We start from the raw sequence: 19,443 nt of genomic DNA, 5'->3' as shown, positions 1-19,443 counted from the left end.
GTATATCTTTGCCCGTTCTAAATCACCCTCTTTATGTTGCCTTGATGGTTTCCTGTTTATTGAATTAACAACGTCTTTCGATTGCTGCTCTTTAATTTTATCACCAGCGCCTAGAGCCTAACATTTGATAACTTGGGGATTTTGGATGTATCATTAATAATAGCCCAATATACTTTCTTCCAGTGATGTCTAACTCTATTTAATTATTAATAGTTTCCAAGGGACTATTTTGTGCAGTCTTATGTTTGGTTGTGTATACGTACCAGTATATCGGTGATATGTGCCTCCCAAGCTTTATCGACGTAGCCAACGCGTCCCAAAATGGTCTTGTTGAATCTCTCAACCTCTCCCTAGGCTCTCGGGGCTGCTACCGCTTTAACAATGAGCGTCATACCGAATGATGATTTAAACTCTCGAAAGGACTTACTTGTCAAACCCGAAAAATCATCGGTGATGAGTGGCGAACTGGAAAACCGAAGCAACTTATGTGCTCTCTTATGACTCGAACGGTTGTCCCAGGCTTGGTGTCCCTTACAGCTGTTATAATCACAAATTTAGTGGATCCATCAGACTAACCATAACAAATACCTATTAGCTTTCTTGTCCTTCACAAAAAGCCCCAAGCGGTCTGCATCAGCCGTGTGGAAAGGTTTACTTTGGGTTTACTCACCATCGCGCTTTGTGGAGCTTTGTGATGAGCCCACTCGAGACAAGTCGATAATATTTTGTACAAGGCGACGTATTTTTGTTGACCCCAAAAAATGGTATCTGATCCCCTAAATGCCCTAGAAACTAGCGTTGTTCAGGTTGGTTAGGCGGTTTGGGAAACTCAGAGATTACCTACATCTGTCTTCCTACTAACAAGCTGGTTTCCCTGAGTACTCACCCCAAAACCTAGGAAGTCTATTTGTTGACAAAGAAATAACATTTACTCAATTTAGAATGAGACCCCCCCCTTCTCTCTAAATACCTTCGGTATAGTACCTACTTGGGATTCACAGTAATCCACATGAACTAAAAATATCTATATAAACTATTGCACATTTTACCTGGGCTTCTCGGAGTATCTTGTGAATAGTTCTTTTCAAGATCCAGTCAAGTCCTAATACAATAGGGCCACTAGGGCCAGCATAAGACGAGAATTCTCTGACAATACCTCTGTCGACCATTTTCCTGAACCATATCTCTTGATAATTGTCGTTCAGTATGTGACATACGGTAGGGCCTTTATACAACTGGTTGGGAGTCTTCTATATAGATTACCATCTCGGCACTGTCAGTGAACTCTAGGTCTTTAAGCCAAATAGAAAAGCCATTCCTATGCTGTACAATACAGTACAATACAATACAAATTATTTATTGTTTGTACAAGTACCTGTTCCAATTTTGAGCTGCCTTAATGTCCGTGCGACTTCGACGCTAAAGGCGTCCAGGGTCGTTATCTGATTTGATGAAAGGAGTAAACTCTTGGATAAGGATCTCATTAATACATCATCTCATCTCATCATTATTAGTGTTACTAATAAAATATGTGTCTTGGTTACATGAAATAAATGTACGGAATTGAATTAATAAGGTTCCCTTTTTGGTACCTAGTATAGCTAGTATATTTGGTAGTTACAAACTAAGAGAGCGCCACGTTCGTTTCCAATTTCATACATACCTACCAGGTACCTACAAGGTAATATCGACTGTCTTTTTCACCCCAGCAGCGAGCCGTTCACGTATATCTACATTGTATTTACTTTAAATTCGTAGTAACTGTTACCAGCCACAAGATACAATACATTAACCGTTTATCTTAGTGCCCTTTTATACTACAAGATTTAAGCGGTCTTGTTCTTGTATAAATTAATTCGGTGTTTTAGTGATATTGATATCCGATTTTCCGTAAGAGTGCACTAATTAAGTTGAATGGCTGAAATGTAATCATGTACACTTTGTACTTCATTTGTTTCCTGGATTCCTTGAACCTCAGCGTTTACAATAGAGATGTCTATAAGCGTCAAACTCTTTTCTACTACTCCTCTCTACAAAGGCAATTTATCCAGATAATTTATTTATTATTAGAATTAGGATTCCTAGAACTTTTGTTGTAATAACTAATAAAGAAGCACTCCCTTTCCTGATCGATGAGACATGTTTTTTTTTCTTTTTGGGTCATCACGTTACTAGTCACTATGCAAACTTAACGTTTTTGTCTTTAGTAGCTGTTTGTATGTTTTCACATGTTATTAGTATTTTTATTTCCAACAAAAAAAAGTTCAGTTGCCAAATGTCCTGAGCAATCACATAGTGTGTATTTTACCATAGATTTATTGTCATTTGAGGCGACCTATTTCTTTGTAGATGAAGCAAGTTATGCTAGAGTTAAAATTGCTGGATCAAGTAGCCCCAGGGTGATTGAATGTAGAAGTAGTATTTATATTAATGCTACGAACATTCGCCATATTGACAGTACTAAAATACTTGAGCACTTTCACTGTCCTGCCTGTGCACCTACTGTACTTTAATTGACCAAACCTCAATTCCATAAATAATGTAGTCTGCCTACATCTTCCTTATCTTTCATCTTACACCGATTTAACAAATTAAATAAAAGAGTATGTAACCTCTGGTACCAAGTATTAGCTACCCCGCTTAGTTTGGGTAACGCACAGTCAACTGTAGCCTTATTTATCATTCCAACCATATATGTCGGCACATTTCACTCTCGTTAACCAAACTAACACAGTCTGTACTTTTGTCATCGGATCAAACTCTATCACATTGGTATTATATGGTAACTTATATTTATCCGGATCCCTGACTTTGTTAAGAATACTTATAATCTAATACAGCACAAGTCTCTAATTGTTTACTTATTCCTCAATGTATTCTCTTAGGTAGTGATGATCCTCCTTCAGATCCTCATGATAATCTTCAATAGTCCCTGAACCTTGTTACTTGAGTTGCTCTGATGGCACTGCAGCGACTGACTACTCCTTGAATCCTCATCCATATCCATCAGTACTGGGTTCTCCATCCTCGAACCCGTTGGACTCCGCATTATCTGAAAATTAGATTCATGGCCAAGACCTTGGCCTCCCTGATGTCTTAGCCCTTCCCCTGGACTAAGTCCATCCTTATCCAAATCCATTAGTGCCGGGTTCTCCATCCTTGAACCCAATGCACTCCGGATTGAATGTTCATGGCCTAGTCCTTGGCCTCCCTTCCCTTCAACTAAGTCCATCCTTATCCATATCCAATAGTGCCGGATTCTCCATCCTTGAACCCAATGCACTCCGGATTGAAAGTTCATGGCCTAGTCCTTGGCCTCCCTGATGTCTTAGCCCTTCCCTTCGACTAAGTCCATCCTTATCCATATCCAATAGTGCCGGATTCTCCATCCTTGAACCCAATGCACTCCGGATTGAATGTTCATGGCCTAGTCCTTGGCCTCACTGACGTCTTAGCCGTTTCCCTCGACTAAGTCCATCAATATCCAATCCTTGACGTACTGACCCTCCTCCTTGGTCAGTTCCGTCATCCATCCTGAAACTTCCAATCATATGTTAATCTCTAGTATTTTGTTTTTGCACTTTCTAGTCTTTTACTCTTTTTACATAAATACATACAACCATTATATACATATATTCCTATAACATATTACTCATATACATTTCAAACAAAAGACTAATACCTTTTGACAGTTATAAACAAAGAAACAAATAATAATCACTAGTATTCACATGAACACCAACATACAAATATCACTTCTTCAGTCAGGGGAGTCACTAGTGTTCACATGAACACCAACATACAAAGTTCACTTCTTCAGTCAGGGGCTGTCACTTACTATGTTTTACTTATTTATTACAAACCCTTTTCCTTGACTATTCTTTTGTTTAATTCATTTTCAATGGCATCTTTCTTGCCAATGCAGCATTATCAAATTTTAAATAAATATGGCAACTTAAGACTCAATCCAACACCGGACAACTGGTTTTAAACTGGCAATGTTAGAAGTGTTAGAACAAATTTGTAGTAATGTACCATTACCAGAAATAATCTGTAACACACACACACACATACATTGTACATATGTTATCATAATATATTAAGTATCTTTTATGAAACAGAAGAATCTCAACTGTGTGAACCTGGATGTTGGATGCTTGAACGGTATGAAATTTAATCAGCTAGACTAGGTAGTACCTCAAATAGATTGTAACATGGGTGGGTAACTTGTACCTGACTCATTGCACGTTTTAATTAAGCAATAACAACAAATAATGTCAATCATGAAGTTACAATAATTTACTTTCCTTTTGTTTTTTTGCTAAAATATGGGAACACCAAAGCACCTTGTGATATGTTTACCTCTGATTGAAATGTGGAGCCAAAACTGCTTTTGCTGTAACTGAGCAAGTTAGACAACAAGACTCTTTGTCCCAAAATAAATTATCTTCATCTTTTATAAGACAATGTTATGCATGCAGGCATGTCATGTGTGGAAATTGTTGACATGAGATAAAACTTATTAATTCTACAAAATGAATGAAATAACACACAAAACAAGTACAATTTTAGTTGCCAATTTTTCCACAGTCCCAATGACAGGTACAAGTTATAATGCATGATTGGAATGTAAGAAAATGCAGTAAGGAAAAAAAAAACTATTTCTTGCAATTAACAGACTAAAACACTAGTACAAGCCTGCACCTCAATCTGTTATATTGATAAAAGCACTCAAAACAATCAGTAGTCTGTCTTATAATCACTTTTCTTTCCATTAGTTGTTCCCAATATCCAATATCTAAGAATCATTATCATCTTGAATCGTTACACTCCATTACAAAGTATCCCAAAATAAATACCGTTTACCTGTTATTCTCCGGGATGTGGACGTGATTTAGGCGATTTACATCAGAGTAGCCTTACGATCCCCACTTGCTGAACTATAGGGAAAGCTCGGGTTCAAATTATATACTCTCTTTAGGATCCTTGGTTTATTGGTTTTTCATTATCAATTCCGCTTCACACAATATCCATCCATCCATATATAGTTTACAGCTAATGCCGGCATAAGATAAATCACAAATCTCTTTTTAATTAAGTAAATATCACAGCGTCGTCTACGTCCTCCGTTGTTTTTTCCATGACCTCTTCAGTTCTGCCATCTGTCACATTTTTCCCGCGCATCGCGCGTAAGTTTTTTTTAAAAAAAGCCTCCCACTAATAAGGCGCGTTCATATTTACATACAATTTGACATAAAGATAAAACAAAAACTAAAATTAACCGCGAACGCGATGTCGGAACCTAACAGTATGTATAAGTTACTCTATGGTTTACTAAAAAGGCCAGTGCTGCACTCTGGTGGCAGAACATTGCAGTAATACTCCCTATTATAAAATTAAAAATTAAAAAGAAACGCATACGCATTATGTCAAAAAATCCATTTTATGCCAAAAATGCCTTACATCGTTTTAGAAAATAGCTGATACTCTTCAAACCGCTGGATTGATTTTTATCAAACTATGGTAGATGTTGTCGGTAGTTGGGATTTCTACCACCTACCCTGAGTTAGTCTGTAATTATAGATTAAACTGTTAACGTGAGCTCCGTGTTTCAATATCAATTCCTAGCCTAAATACCACAGTTTGGCGACGATTTAGTAATTCACGCGTGTGTTTAGTGTTTTGTGGATATAGGTAAAAGAAATCCAGCGATAAGAAACAAATATGGCGAGTCACGGAAACATGTTTGGTGGCAGTCTCACTTTCGATCATCGAACACAGGAATGGGCGATATTTAAAAGTCGTTTGGGCCAGTTTTGCACGGCAAACGATATAACCGAAGATTCGGATAAAGCTGGTGCCAAACGAAAGGCAATCCTGTTGACGTCGTTGGCGGAAGACACGTATCGTGTTGCAAGGAGTTTGTTGTTCCCGACGGAGCTCGATACAGTCGAGTATAAGACGCTTATAAAGCATTTTGACACTCATTTCGAATCAAAGAAAAGTTCGTTTGCGGAGCGTTATAAGTTTTATAAGGCGGAACAGCGCACCGGGGAAGATTTAGCCGAATGGGCAACGCGAGTACGTAATTTAGCAGAGCATTGTGGGTTTAAAACGGAACTCGATACGATGCTTCGTGATCGGTTCGTCCTCGGATTGGAGGATGTTAAGGAGAAGGAGAAGTTATTCGCTCAGAACTTGGAGACTTTGACGCTCAACAAGGCGCTGGAACTGGCGCAAAGCGTCCGATGTGCGCGCCAGGCGCTGCGCGCCACCGGGGCCGCGCCCGCGCCCGCCGCGCCGGCGCCGGCGCCCGTGTACGCCGTGCGGACCGGCGGGACCGGCAGCGGAGCGGCGCGACCTGCGGTGATGCTGGACTCTCGTTGTGAAGTGTGTGGTTATAAAAGTCATTCGAAAGATCAGTGTCGTTTTATAAATTTTACGTGCACTAAATGCAAGGTCAAAGGTCATTTGAAGCGTATGTGTACGGGTAAGGCGAAATACAGGAACAACCATTTCCTGACTGCGGATGACGACGACACCATCACAGGTAGTTTCGATCTTTTTAATATAAAATGCACTAATGAGAAACCTATGCTCGAAACGGTGTCATTAGCGGGCGAAAACATTTTATGTGAGATAGACACCGGTAGTGCCATTTCAATTCTTCCGTACTCTTTGTACATGAATGTTTTCGCTACGTACGAGTTACAGCCGTCCCTAGAGGTTTTTAATTGCTATAATGAAAGTAAGCTTATTCCAAAAGGATGCGTTACGTTACCTGTGACTTACGAAGGTTGCACTAAACAGATTAAAATGTTTGTCACGGTAAATAAATCCAAGAAACCTGTGTTGTTAGGACGAAATTTCATATGTGCGTTTGACTTACAACTAAGTAGCGCTTACTGTAATAATTTACAAAATACAGATTTGGGAAATCAATTTAAAAACAAATATGCCAAATTATTTTCAGATGAATTAGGGGAATTTAACAAATATAAAATAACCATAAAAATTAAGCCGGACAGTACATTGAAATTTTTTAAACCGCGTCCGGTGCCGTTAGCTCTTAAACCAAAAGTGGAGGCGGAGTTGCAGCGATTAGTGGAGTTAGGTATACTGGAAAAAATTGATCATTCTGACATAGCCACTCCTATCGTTCCTGTGCTGCGACCCGACGGCAACATACGCATTTGTGGCGATTTTTCAGTCACACTTAATAAAGTTTTGTACTTAGATAATTATCCATTGCCGAGAATAGAGGATTTGTTTGCGCGACTACACGGAGGAGTGGAATTCTCTAAACTGGACTTATCGCGCGCATACTCTCAATTAGTTCTGGACGAGTCAAAACGATTAACGTGTATAAACACACATAAAGGGTTATTTTGTTACAATAGGTTAGTTTTTGGTTTGTCAAATGCTCCGTTTATATTTCAACGCACAATGGAACAATTATTATCGGGAATAGAGGGAACGTGTATTTTTCTTGATGATATTTTAATCACTGGTCCTAACCGAGAAACGCATTTACAACGTTTAGAAGAAGTTCTGAGTAGATTACAGGAAGCAGGGTTGCGGCTGAAACAGGACAAGTGCGAACTATTTAAAGATTCCGTGGAATATTTAGGTTTCCGTATCGATAAAAATGGGTTGCATAAATCAGAGAAAAAAGTGGATGCTATTCTTAACTGTGAGTGTCCTAACAATGTAAGCGAACTCAAGTCTTTTTTGGGCATGATTGGATTTTATAGATGTTTTGTTCCAAACACGTCAAGTATACTTGACCCCTTACACTTATTACTAAAAAAAGGTGAAAAGTGGAATTGGGGCAAATTGCAACAGGAAGCTTTTAACAAAATTAAGTGCGAATTAGCTTCAGAGCGGGTGTTGGCGCACTACGACCCCGACCTGCCTACCGTAGTGACCGCAGACGCGGGCCCGCGCGGCTTGGCCGGCGTGCTAGCGCAGCGTCAGCGCGACGGTACAGAGCGGGTAGTGGCGTACGCTTCGCGTTCGCTTTCTAATGCAGAACGTAACTATGCTCAGGTTCAGAAAGAGGCCGCAGCTCTCGTTTTTTCAATCAAGAAATTTCACCATTATTTATATGGTAGATTGGTTCCATTTACCTTGCGCACGGATCACAAACCGCTCTTGTCAATTTTTGGTAGCAAAAAGGGCGTACCGGAACTAGCGGCAAACCGTTTGCAACGGTATGCATTGTTCTTATCGGCATATAACTTTAATATAGAATATGTTAAGGGAGAACACAATGTAGCCGATTTTTTGTCCCGTTCAGTCCGTTGTGCCCCGCAGGAAAACCTCGAACCCCAAAACGAACATGATAAAGCCATGTACATCAATTTTATATCGGACTCGATTTTAATGCCGCTTAGTGTCGTTGACATTCAAAAGGAAACCGCGAACGATGCAATTCTGAATAAGGTAAAAGATTACATAATAAACGGCTGGCCCGCTAAAATGCCATATGTAGATTTAAAACCATATTTCGCTTGTCGTTTAGAGCTGTCATTAGAAAAGGGTTGCATTTTAAGAGGCCATAAGGTCGTAATTCCTTCGGTATACAGAGAACAAATACTGTCAGAATTGCATAGCTCCCATTTCGGAATCGTGAAGACTAAAGCGGAAGCCCGAGCGCGAATGTGGTGGCCACATATAGATAGGGATATTGAGGACAAAATAGGTACATGTAGTATTTGTGTTGCATTACGCAGTGATCCTCCCCGCGCTCCGCTAGCACCATGGCCCTACCCGGCCCGGCCTTGGGAGCGCGTGCATTTGGATTTGTTTTCGTGGCAAGCGAAACAGTTTTTAGTTGCGGTTGATGCCCACTCAAAATGGGTGGAATGCTTTTTGTTAACGGTTACAAATACTAGCGCCATTATAGATAAATTATGCGAAATTTTTAGTAGGTACGGTTTAGTGCGAACCTTAGTTACCGATAACGCTAGTAATTTTTGTTCGAGGCAATTTGAAGATTATTGTAAGTTAAACGGCATGCAACATGTTACTATCGCGCCATACCATCCAGCATCAAATGGCCAGGCAGAAAATACGGTAAAAACTGTAAAACGGGCCGTTAAAATAATAATGCAGCAGAATAATAGCCAGCAAGAGATAACGCGGAAACTTAACAAATTTTTATTCGACTACAGAAACTCAGTGCATTGCACGACCGGTTACGCGCCCGCCCAATTGATGCTGGGTCGCACGCTGCGCTGCCGGCTCGACCTGCTGCGCACGTCGCCGCCCGCAGCCAGCGCATGCGCCGTCGCCGAAGCCGCGGTGTCGTCCTCACCCGCAGCGCCTAATCCGCTGTCTAATGTGTGCGCGAAACAGATCTTACACAGTAAACATTATGGTGGAATACGTAAATGTAATTTTAATATAAATGATACCGTATTAGTGAAACACATATTTTCAAATGGAAATAAACATGAGTGGAGAAAAGGGATTATTATTAAGGAACTGGGGTCAAGAATATACGAGGTATTTGTGCCGGAATTAAACATAACAATAAAAAAACACATCGATCAGCTGTTGGCATACAAAGGAGCACCGCTTGCATTTGACGTGGACGATTTGAGCCTATACGGAGACGAAGATGACAGTGACTCCGAGCTCGAAGGACTCAATGGAAACGATTCATTCTGTTCACTCCCAGAGGATGGCCAACCTGCATCATCACAGACCCCTGCTCCTGCAGTAATAGAGGAAAGTGCTCAGTTTGACAAGGAGGTCATTGATGGCCGCCCTGAGGGCCAATTGCCCCGGGCACAAGGGGGCGAAGAGCCCGGCGCCTTGCCCGCGAAAAGCGCCACGAGCGGACCGGTACCCGCACCACCCGAGCCTGCTGAGGGACGGGTTGTGCGATCCACTAGAAATAAGAACGCTACTTATAAGACTTAGTTTTTTCGTTTTCGGTAACTGTTATTTTTGAAACTATTGGTGGAGGGATTATGGTAGATGTTGTCGGTAGTTGGGATTTCTACCACCTACCCTGAGTTAGTCTGTAATTATAGATTAAACTGTTAACGTGAGCTCCGTGTTTCAATATCAATTCCTAGCCTAAATACCACACAAACATAGCTAAGTAACCAAAGAAAGAAAAAGCTTTCACGTAAAAAAAAAACTTATCGAAATCGGTCCAGCCGTTCGTGAGCTACGATGCCGCATACAAGGCAGACAATCAATCAATCAATCAATAAATGATATTGATTTTTTTTTATTATTATAAACTGATCGGAGATTGGCCCTAGTCACACCTGATGGAAAGTGAAGACAGGGCCTAAGATGGAGCTCACCGGTTCAGTAACAGCCTATTCACTCTTGTTTTAAAGAGACCGAGGTCATATTGATCAGGGAATACAGATTAAGAAAGAGTAGAACAAGTGAAAGAGTTTGTGTATCTGGGAACATTATTCATACTCATACTCATACTCATAATCTTTATTGCATATCACATTGTATCTTAACCTACTCGTAACATAGAATCGTGTACAACATGACACCCTGTAGGGCACAGCAAACAGTTTATTCAAGAGGAGAACGAGGTTTTTGTACAAGGTTATAATGGGTACTTTATTAATTATAATTATTGGTCGTGAAAAAATTCATTTAATGTGTAATAGGCTTTTTAATCAGGTGTTCTGCTAATTTTTTAAAGAATTCATTGTCGGACTTGGTGTTTTTTATTTCGTTACTAATTTTATTGAATATTTTTATTGCCATCGAGTTAGGACTTTTTGAATGTAGTTTTAGTTTCGAGGGGATAACCTGCACCAACTTATTTTCAAACCTGCTGGCGTAGCGTCGGGGTATGTCTGAATGTTTGGTATAAAATTGAGGGTATTTTTTTACAAACTTACATGTTTCCAAAATGTATATTGATGTTAAGGTAAGTATTTTTAGATCGATGAAGTGGGGCTTACTACTTTCCGGTATATGTATGTTAGCCAAGATTCGAACACATTTTTTTTGTAATATGAATAGGCTTTCTACATCTGTGCTATTCCCCCATAAAATGACACCATAGGTAAGCCAAGCATGGGCGTAGGAATAGTAAGCAGTTAAGGCGGTGTTGAGGTCGCATGCTTTTTTTAATTCGCATAAGGCATACGTGAACTGGGACAATTTCGTTTTTATTTTTGCTACATGCGCTTTCCAATTAACATTGCAGTCAATTTCAAACCCTAGAAGAGGAGCGGTATCAACACATTCTAATTTTATATTATTGAAGGTGAAATCTATGTTAAGGGGGGTTTTTTGATAAGGTCTAAACTGTAAGATTTTTGTTTTTGAAAAGTTTACTTCCAAATTGTGATCCGATAACCAGTCAACTACGTTTGTTAATAAAGTGCTTAAGTCTTGTGTTATATTATAGTCGTCTGTACACGAGGTGAGGATGGAGATATCGTCGGCAAATAAAGTACACGTCTGCTGTATAGCTTTTGGAACGTCGTTTATATATATTAAAAACAGGAGACATCCTATTGAGCTTCCTTGAGGTATGGAATGTTTCATGAATTTTAAATCCGAATGTGTGTAATTTATTTCGCCATTATTTTGATCGTAGTTTTGTATTTCTATGCATTGCTGACGATTTTCAAGGTACGATCTAAACCAATTACGCGGAATACCCCTAACACCTATCCCATATAATTTATGTAATAAGATATTATACTGGACACGGTCGTACGCTTTCGTCATATCGAGTAGAATTCCGATCGCGTATTGTTTATTGTTTATAACGTCAATAGCATGCTGCATAAACTTGTACATAGCTAAGACCGTTGAACGATTTTTCCGAAAACCGTTTTGACTATCGTTAAGGATTAAGTTTTTTTCGCAGTAATCATATAATCGTTTACTCATAGCGGTTTCAAATATTTTTGACGATGAGGGTAATAGCGCGATTGGTCTGTAGTTATTAAGTTCTACCGTACTATCTTTTTTATGAATTGGTTTAATTTTGGCCGTTTTTAAGAGATCCGGGAATACTCCAAGTGAAAAAGACTGATTTATAAGGAGACAAAATGGAATCGCGAGTTCATCAGCGCATTGTTTTAACAATATAGGAGGCAATTCGTCTATTCCACAGCTGTGTTTACTTTTTAGGTTCTTTAAAATAGATCGAACTTCATTTATATCTACTGGTCGAAGGTAGAAACTGTTTACGGGAGATTCCATGACCGGTCGGCCGGGCGGTGCGGGGGCCGGCGGTTCTATGCGCCCCACCGCTGCAAAAAACTCATTGAATGCATTCGCTATCTGTTTAGGACAAGACGTAAGATTATTGTGGATTTTAATTTGTAAGTTACGTACCGGTTTGCTCGCTGATTTATTTGTGCGTTCTTTTATGATCTTCCACATTGATTTAGTTATATTATCGGAGTTTTGCATTTCTTTAATGTATTGAAGCTTTTTAGATTTTATTATTGCGTTTTTTAATGTTTTTTCGTATTGTTTGTAATGCTTTATTATGACTGGATGATTGCATTGAGTTGTCAATAATCGTAACAATCTTTTATTTTTGCAGGAAACCCTTCGACAACCATTTTTTTTTTGTATATAATTTTAATTGCTGCAGCGGAATACTAATATCAAGAATGTGTTTAAGTTTGTTTATGAACATATTATAATTATAATTAACGTCTTCGCGACTTTTTAACAACTCTAGCCAATTTATTTTTTTCAAGTGTTCTTTAAATTTATCTATGTTTTGTTTACTAAAAACCCGTTTACTTATTTTCCAAAACGGGCGTATTTTCCTTAGTTGACATGTCAATTCTAAGGCTATTCCTCTGTGGTCGGAAAAGCCTAGGTCGAGAACATTTACGCATAAATGTGCGTCGGTAAAATTGGTAAAAATCAAATCAATACACGTAGAACTATTTTTTGTGACTCGCGTTGGCTGATTTACTTTTTGAGAGAAGTTATGCTCTAACATGAAGTCTGTAAGTGTTGACGCATGTTTATCTTTAGCTAGAATATTTACGTTAAAGTCTCCCCCTATGATTACCTTTTTTTTCTTGGAACGGTAAGCATGATAAAGATATTGAAAGGAGAGTGAGTGCTGGAAATCGCGTGAATGGGGCACTTAACGCTTTTATGAGCAGCCAGAAGGTGTCGCAAAAGGCACGGTTGGCTGTGCATAGAGGGGTGCTGGTGCCTACACTTATGTATGGCAGCGAAAGTTGGGTATGGCAGAAGAGGCATCAGAGCCAAGTGAATGCAGTGGAAATGAGAGCGTTGAGAAGTGTGTGTGGTGTGAGATTACAAGATAGAATTAGGAACAGTGTGATAAGGGAAAAGTGTGGACTGAGCGAAGATGTAGTGACAAAAATTGAGAAAGGTATGTTGAGATGGTTTGGACACGTGGAAAGAATGAGTGAAAGAAGGCTAACAAAGAGAGTGTATAAGGGAGAGGTAGAAACGGGAGTTGGAAGGGGCAGACCTCGGCGGACTTTCTCTGATCAGATCGGGGAAATCCTGAAGAAAGGCCAGGTCAAGAGCACCCTAAACCGGCGAGCGTGTATGAGGAATGTTATGAAAGTGAAGGAAGCGAAAGAGGTATGTCAGGATCGTAGCAAGTGGAAATCCGTGGTCTCTGCCTACCCCTCCGGAAAATAGGCGTGATTATATGTATGTATATATGTATGAATACAGATGGCGGGAGCGCATTCCATTCCTTAGCCGTCCGATGATTGATTGATAGATTGACAGATTGACATTGGCGTGAATCATATACGATTTTCAAACCTTCAGGAAAGAGCGTACTTAACTGTGCAGCTAATATTGCTTACCGTGAAGATTACTATAATTATTTATCGTACATTATTACATGCCACTGGATACAAAGTATATAAATACATAAACCATAAACATCGTACCGGTTTTCCTAGATGTACGTGTAATACAACATTGATATAATCAATTATAATTGTGACGTTTTCAACCAAAAGGTACCACATTGTCGCTTGTCGATAAGGTTTTTTTTTCTTATTGAAGCTATATAGAAATAGCGCCTTACTGACAAGCGACAATAAGTACCCTTTTGGTTGAAAATGGCACAATTTATGTTTTTGTGTATAAGGTTTAGGAATGCAGATGCAAAAGCAAGTTACCTAGGTACTTAATAAACCTGCAATTTATAATATACCTAAGTAATTTACCGCTTGCACCATCCCACTAACCCGGGGTAACCGGTTAAACCTGGAGTTACCATAGTTACCACTGTTACCAGTACAATTTGACACTGGGTTAACGGTTTAACCGCTTTACCCCGGGTTAGTGCAAGTGGCGCTAAGAGGATAGGGGACGATCGATTCTCTATACAAACTTAGTTCTCATTTTCCTCCCTGGATATTGACATTATGGTTTTTTTTTTTACAATTTGATGTATTTTAATCATAGCTATGCCCAACCCTTTGTTTTTTTTTTTCGATTTTAACTTTAAACGAGGTTTAGACTAGCAAGAACTTGCATGCAATTTTCATTACATTGCGGTATCTGATAAACATTTTTAATGCAGTTTACCTTAGTAGTCGGCAATGTAACGTAAATTGCATGCAAGTTCTTGCTAGTCTAAACCTCGCTTTATTATAAGGGTTGGGCTTAGGAGCTTTTAAAATTTTGTATGTAACCTGTTTTTCGCTCCTAACTCTTATAATAATTAAAAAATCGAAAAAAATCCAACGGTCGGGCATAGCTATGTTTAAAATACATCAAATTGTGTAAAAATATTGAAATCATCGCATTAAAAAATGGGACGTTTGTATGGAAAACCGGTTTCGAGGCTTGTCGTCCCCTTTCGTCTTAAGACTCATACTCATACGAAACTAGCCACCGCCATACAATCGAACGCTTTAATTATAAAACAATATGCGTAAATATAATATTTAGTACAGATAAATAAACTTGTATTATTTATTATTAAGGTTTGCCAACAGGTGTAATACAGATACAAATGGACTTAAGTAATGAACACAAAAATCATACCAGAGTATTCACCCAATTATAGGCAAACACAACTTGCTAAAATTACGCGTTTACATTTCGGACCTAATGTTAAAATTCTTAACCTTAGCCAAAACTTAAAACAGAACTACATGCATTAAGATGCATGCATGATGAAAACAGAATTACTATTTTAGAGATTCTACCGACTCTACCGAGACACAAGACAAGATAGACCAAAATGTCCAAAATATCAATATTAACCATAAAGGACGCACTTATGGCGGTTCCCTGAGCCAGAAGGCGAAAAATCTCCTTACATGATCATGTTTTTCTAAGGGGCATTGATATTTGTAGACGTGGAAAAAATATATGTAGTTCTTGACTATATTATCTTTAACAACATACCTTCCGATACACGAATTATGACACTTCGCTCGATACAATTAATTCCCAAAGTAACCTCTAACTCGGACTTTTAATCCAACTTTACTCGGTTATTTATTATGTGATACTATAAACAAAAAAAGAAGAAAAAACAATCTTAACTTAAATAGTAATTTCATAGCTTTTGAATTTCGATATTGTAAGGTAACGTTTTTAAAATAAATAAAAATCGACAAAGTTCGATCAAAATTGACACTTGGCGCGTATGATCTTTCCCGTTCTTTCTTGCGAAATGTGACAGTGACAGCGGCAAATCGATGGAACGGCCTTATGCAGCAAAATAAAATGGATGTATGGATATTTCAACAATCTTATACCACTACCACTAAAGGTTATTAACGTTATATTACTACTTACTAGGTACATATTTATTATTTATTACTTTCTAAGTATAGGAACTTTGTTTATAATTATAATCGATGTGTCGTGTCGTGTCTGTGTCAATAGCGCGTGCACGTTCGCCTTTAGTAAATATTATGTCAAATCACTTGATTTGTAAAACCTATATATAAAAGTAGGTATGTAAAGCCTATGTTTACATATACTATGTCAAAAGGTCACAACCTCAACGTTCACCTGAGCAAATATTGATAGAATAACAGCAACACTTAACTAACCTTACGTGGACCTTATGACTTTGACATAAGGTTTATTAACTGTCATTAACGTCCTAAGACCCAGCCATACCAGAAAAATAGCTAAAATTTGCCAGTGAAATTTGAACTTACAGTCTAGGGGAAAGAGTTGATTTTGCTTTGTTTGCAAATTGAAGGAAACAACAAATGCAACTTGCCGGTATACAGTGATGCAATATTATCTCGACTCGTAGTCTACGACGTAGACTCAGGGCCTCGCTTACCTATAACGATCACAATTGTCAATCATTATATAGTGCAATATGCTTTCTATACCTAATGAGAAACGTTTCATTGTTGTGTGTAACAAAAACGTAGACATACAGTACCGGCCAATAATATATCACCTCCATGTTTTTACGGTATAACTTAAGTGACTTCCACCAGTTCCACCACACTGCTTCCGCGCCGCGTGGACGCAAGGGGCCGGCGGGACGCAGTCTGTTTGACGTCGCTAACCGCTAGCATGGGCTGCGGTCGCACTTACTTCTCGCCTTACTTTTTCTGTTATGGGTGCAACTTTCAGACTTCCTCTTATATACTCATTCCTTATCCTATCCATTCTCGTCACGCCACACATCCACCTTAACATTCTCATCTTCGCTACATGCAATCTCTTTTTATCCGTCACCTTTAGGGCCCAACTCTCTGATCCATACATGACGACAGGTCTTATGATCGTTTTATAAATTTTACCCTTCAACCGAAGAGGCATACGGGCGTCGCAAATGGTTCCCGTATAACCTGTCGCCATACCGATGGTTCCGTACTTTTTAGTATTTGTTGTTATAGCGGCAAGATAAATACATCATCTGTGAAAATTTCAACTGTCTAGCTATCAGGGTTCATGAGATACAACCTGGTGACAACGGAAAGACAGACAGACAGACAGACAGACAGACGGACAGACTGACAGACAGACAGCGAAGTAATAGGGTCCCGTTTTTACCCTTTGGGTACGGAACCCTAAAAAGTAATTATTAAAAGAAGCCGGATGAGTGAATATCAGAGTGGACGGTGATTTTGAAATTGTTTTAAAGTTTAGTTATTTAGTATAGATATAGCCAGTTGACGAAACCTGTTGTGGATTTATATGTATACTAGCGACCCGCCCCGGCTTCGCACGGGTGCAATGCTGATGCATTATACATATAAACCTTCCTCTTGAATCACTCTATCTATTAAAAAAACCGCATCAAAATCCGTTGCGTAGTTTTAAAGATCTAAGCATACATAGGGACTGACATACAGCTTAGACAGCGGATAGCGACTTTGTTTTATACAATGTAGTGATAATATATTGTACATATATCGTTGTCACAACACAAAGTCTTGTTGAGCTTAGGTACTGTGGGACTTAGTCAATTTGTGTGATAATCAGGCATCGTAAACTGCGAGCGAAATCCATTGAAGTGTGATTGAAGTACTAGGGTTGTTACTTAGTCAAGTCAAAGTACGTCATTTCAATGGATTTCGCTCGCAGTTTACGATGCCTGGTGATAATGTCCATTAATATTTATTTATTATAATTAAATGAGCTGCTTTACAACCTTGTTACCTGCCCTTATAAAAAGGCTGCGCCAGTATTCAGGCGTCCTTTGACAAACATCGCTTAATGCCCTTCTTTGAAGTCCCGTGTCCCGACTTTGTAAAATGCTTGTATTATAAATTGTAATATAAGCTTTTAGAAGCCTGCTTCTTATATTTCGTTCACTTTGGAAAAACATCCTTGCGAAGGATGTCTCTTAAGTACGCGCATAGCGTTGTCTCAATGAAACATCGGAGCGACGTCACATAATAAATAAAAGTACTTGGTACAGAAGATTCACTCTCTAGCAAAACGCGTCTATTACGACACATAATGACCGCTAGGTGGCGCAAGCGCGAGCAGGCGTCCGTTCCATAGCGCTGCGCGGCAACTACTATGGCTAGACACCAAAATTGGTGTGGGCCGCATGTACTTGTAACGACACGACGAAATCGCGGAGTGAGCCACGCCTGGCGACGTGCGAATCGCATCCAGTTCCAGTGTGGTAACCGCCAAAGCCAATACAATCCCAAACATTGAATAATCAAGAACCAGTCTACTCAATTGCGACATTAAGCCCTTCGCTGCATCAATAATATCTACACAAGTATGACCTCTATTCCACAGACATAGTGTCAAAACGTTATGTTAGTTAACGCGGCAGATCTGCTCAAGGCCGCCGGCTTAGTAGGCTGCAGTAAATACGCAATTGAGGTAAACATAGTTTAGCCTGCTAATATCGGAATTCTAATAAGTTTCTTGTCAAAAATGTCATCTTTGATACAAGCTATACAAGCTTTTATCGTTGACTGTACTTTTCTTTTAATAGGCAACTAATACTTATCGAGACAATTCCAACAAACCTGAACACAATAATTTTTTTTTACCCTCCCATAGAAAATGGACCAGCCAAATTTTTTTTCGCGATTTCGGGGTTGGTCCTATAGTAATAAAAGTTGCTCAGTATAATCCCAAAACCTCCCTGGCAACGGGAATGCACGTATTTTTTAGCCACCCTGTATATACGTCCTTGGAATACGAATATTGATAGAGCAATAAATTATGAACGTAACTACGTAGAGCCTTTCTTCGCATTTTGATTTTCATAGTATCCGTCAAGCCGACCGCGATTTTTTAAAATCCAATTTCGTGTATCTCGAATGGGGTTGGCTGGTGGATACAATATATTCTGTGGCCTTGGCTGAGCCGTATATTGCAGTCTACATAAATGCTTCTATACAAACGTTAAAACAAATGGCATGCGATTTTAGATAATTGCTAGCCAAGTAGGAGCAACGAATTAAAATCTGTCGTCCAAATGCCGTAATGCACAAACGTGATGAATATTGAATAAACAACACGTCATGGAAAACCGGCTTTTGCCGTGATTATGATAAAGTTCAAGTTTAATTAGAAATGTTATTCAAAAATGGCTATAAAAAACTAGTTAGATCTAAATTAAAATACGGTAGCATCAAGGTGACTTAGTTTTCGGTCGCATGACAATGTTCACGTATGAAAAATATTTAGTAAATGTATATTTAATAATAAAATAATTCAGTCTATATACGTCCCACTGCTGGGCACAGGCCTTGGTAATGGCTTGCTTGGGCTATAGTCCCCACGCTAGCCCAATGCGGATTGGGGACTTCACATACACCTTTGAATTTATTAGCAGATGTAGGCAGGTTTCCCTGCGACGGTTTCCTTCACCGAAAAGCCAGTATATCAAATGATATTTCGGACATAAGTACCGATAAACTCATTGGTAATTGGTACGAGCCAGGATTGGAACCCGCAACCTCCGGATTGAAAGTCGGACGTCATATCCACTCCACTCGGTCACTTTGTAAT

General features: G+C 39.1%; 2 protein-coding genes across 5 annotated transcripts in view; both read left to right on the top strand.

The window, feature by feature from the left end:
- The window catches only part of LOC134749941 (retinol dehydrogenase 12-like), a 463,382-nt gene that overhangs the window by 189,918 nt on the left and 254,021 nt on the right, over positions 1–19,443 (top strand). The window lies entirely within an intron of this gene.
- Positions 1–19,443, top strand: part of LOC134749944 (alpha-tocopherol transfer protein-like) — a 214,942-nt gene that overhangs the window by 5,967 nt on the left and 189,532 nt on the right. The gene's annotated exons all lie outside the window — the stretch shown is intronic.

The sequence above is a fragment of the Cydia strobilella genome, chromosome 19 (assembly GCF_947568885.1).
Source record: "Cydia strobilella chromosome 19, ilCydStro3.1, whole genome shotgun sequence".
Classification (NCBI taxonomy): domain Eukaryota; kingdom Metazoa; phylum Arthropoda; class Insecta; order Lepidoptera; family Tortricidae; genus Cydia; species Cydia strobilella.
Note: the sequence above shows the minus strand (reverse complement) of the source record. Positions and strands in the feature narration are given on the sequence as shown.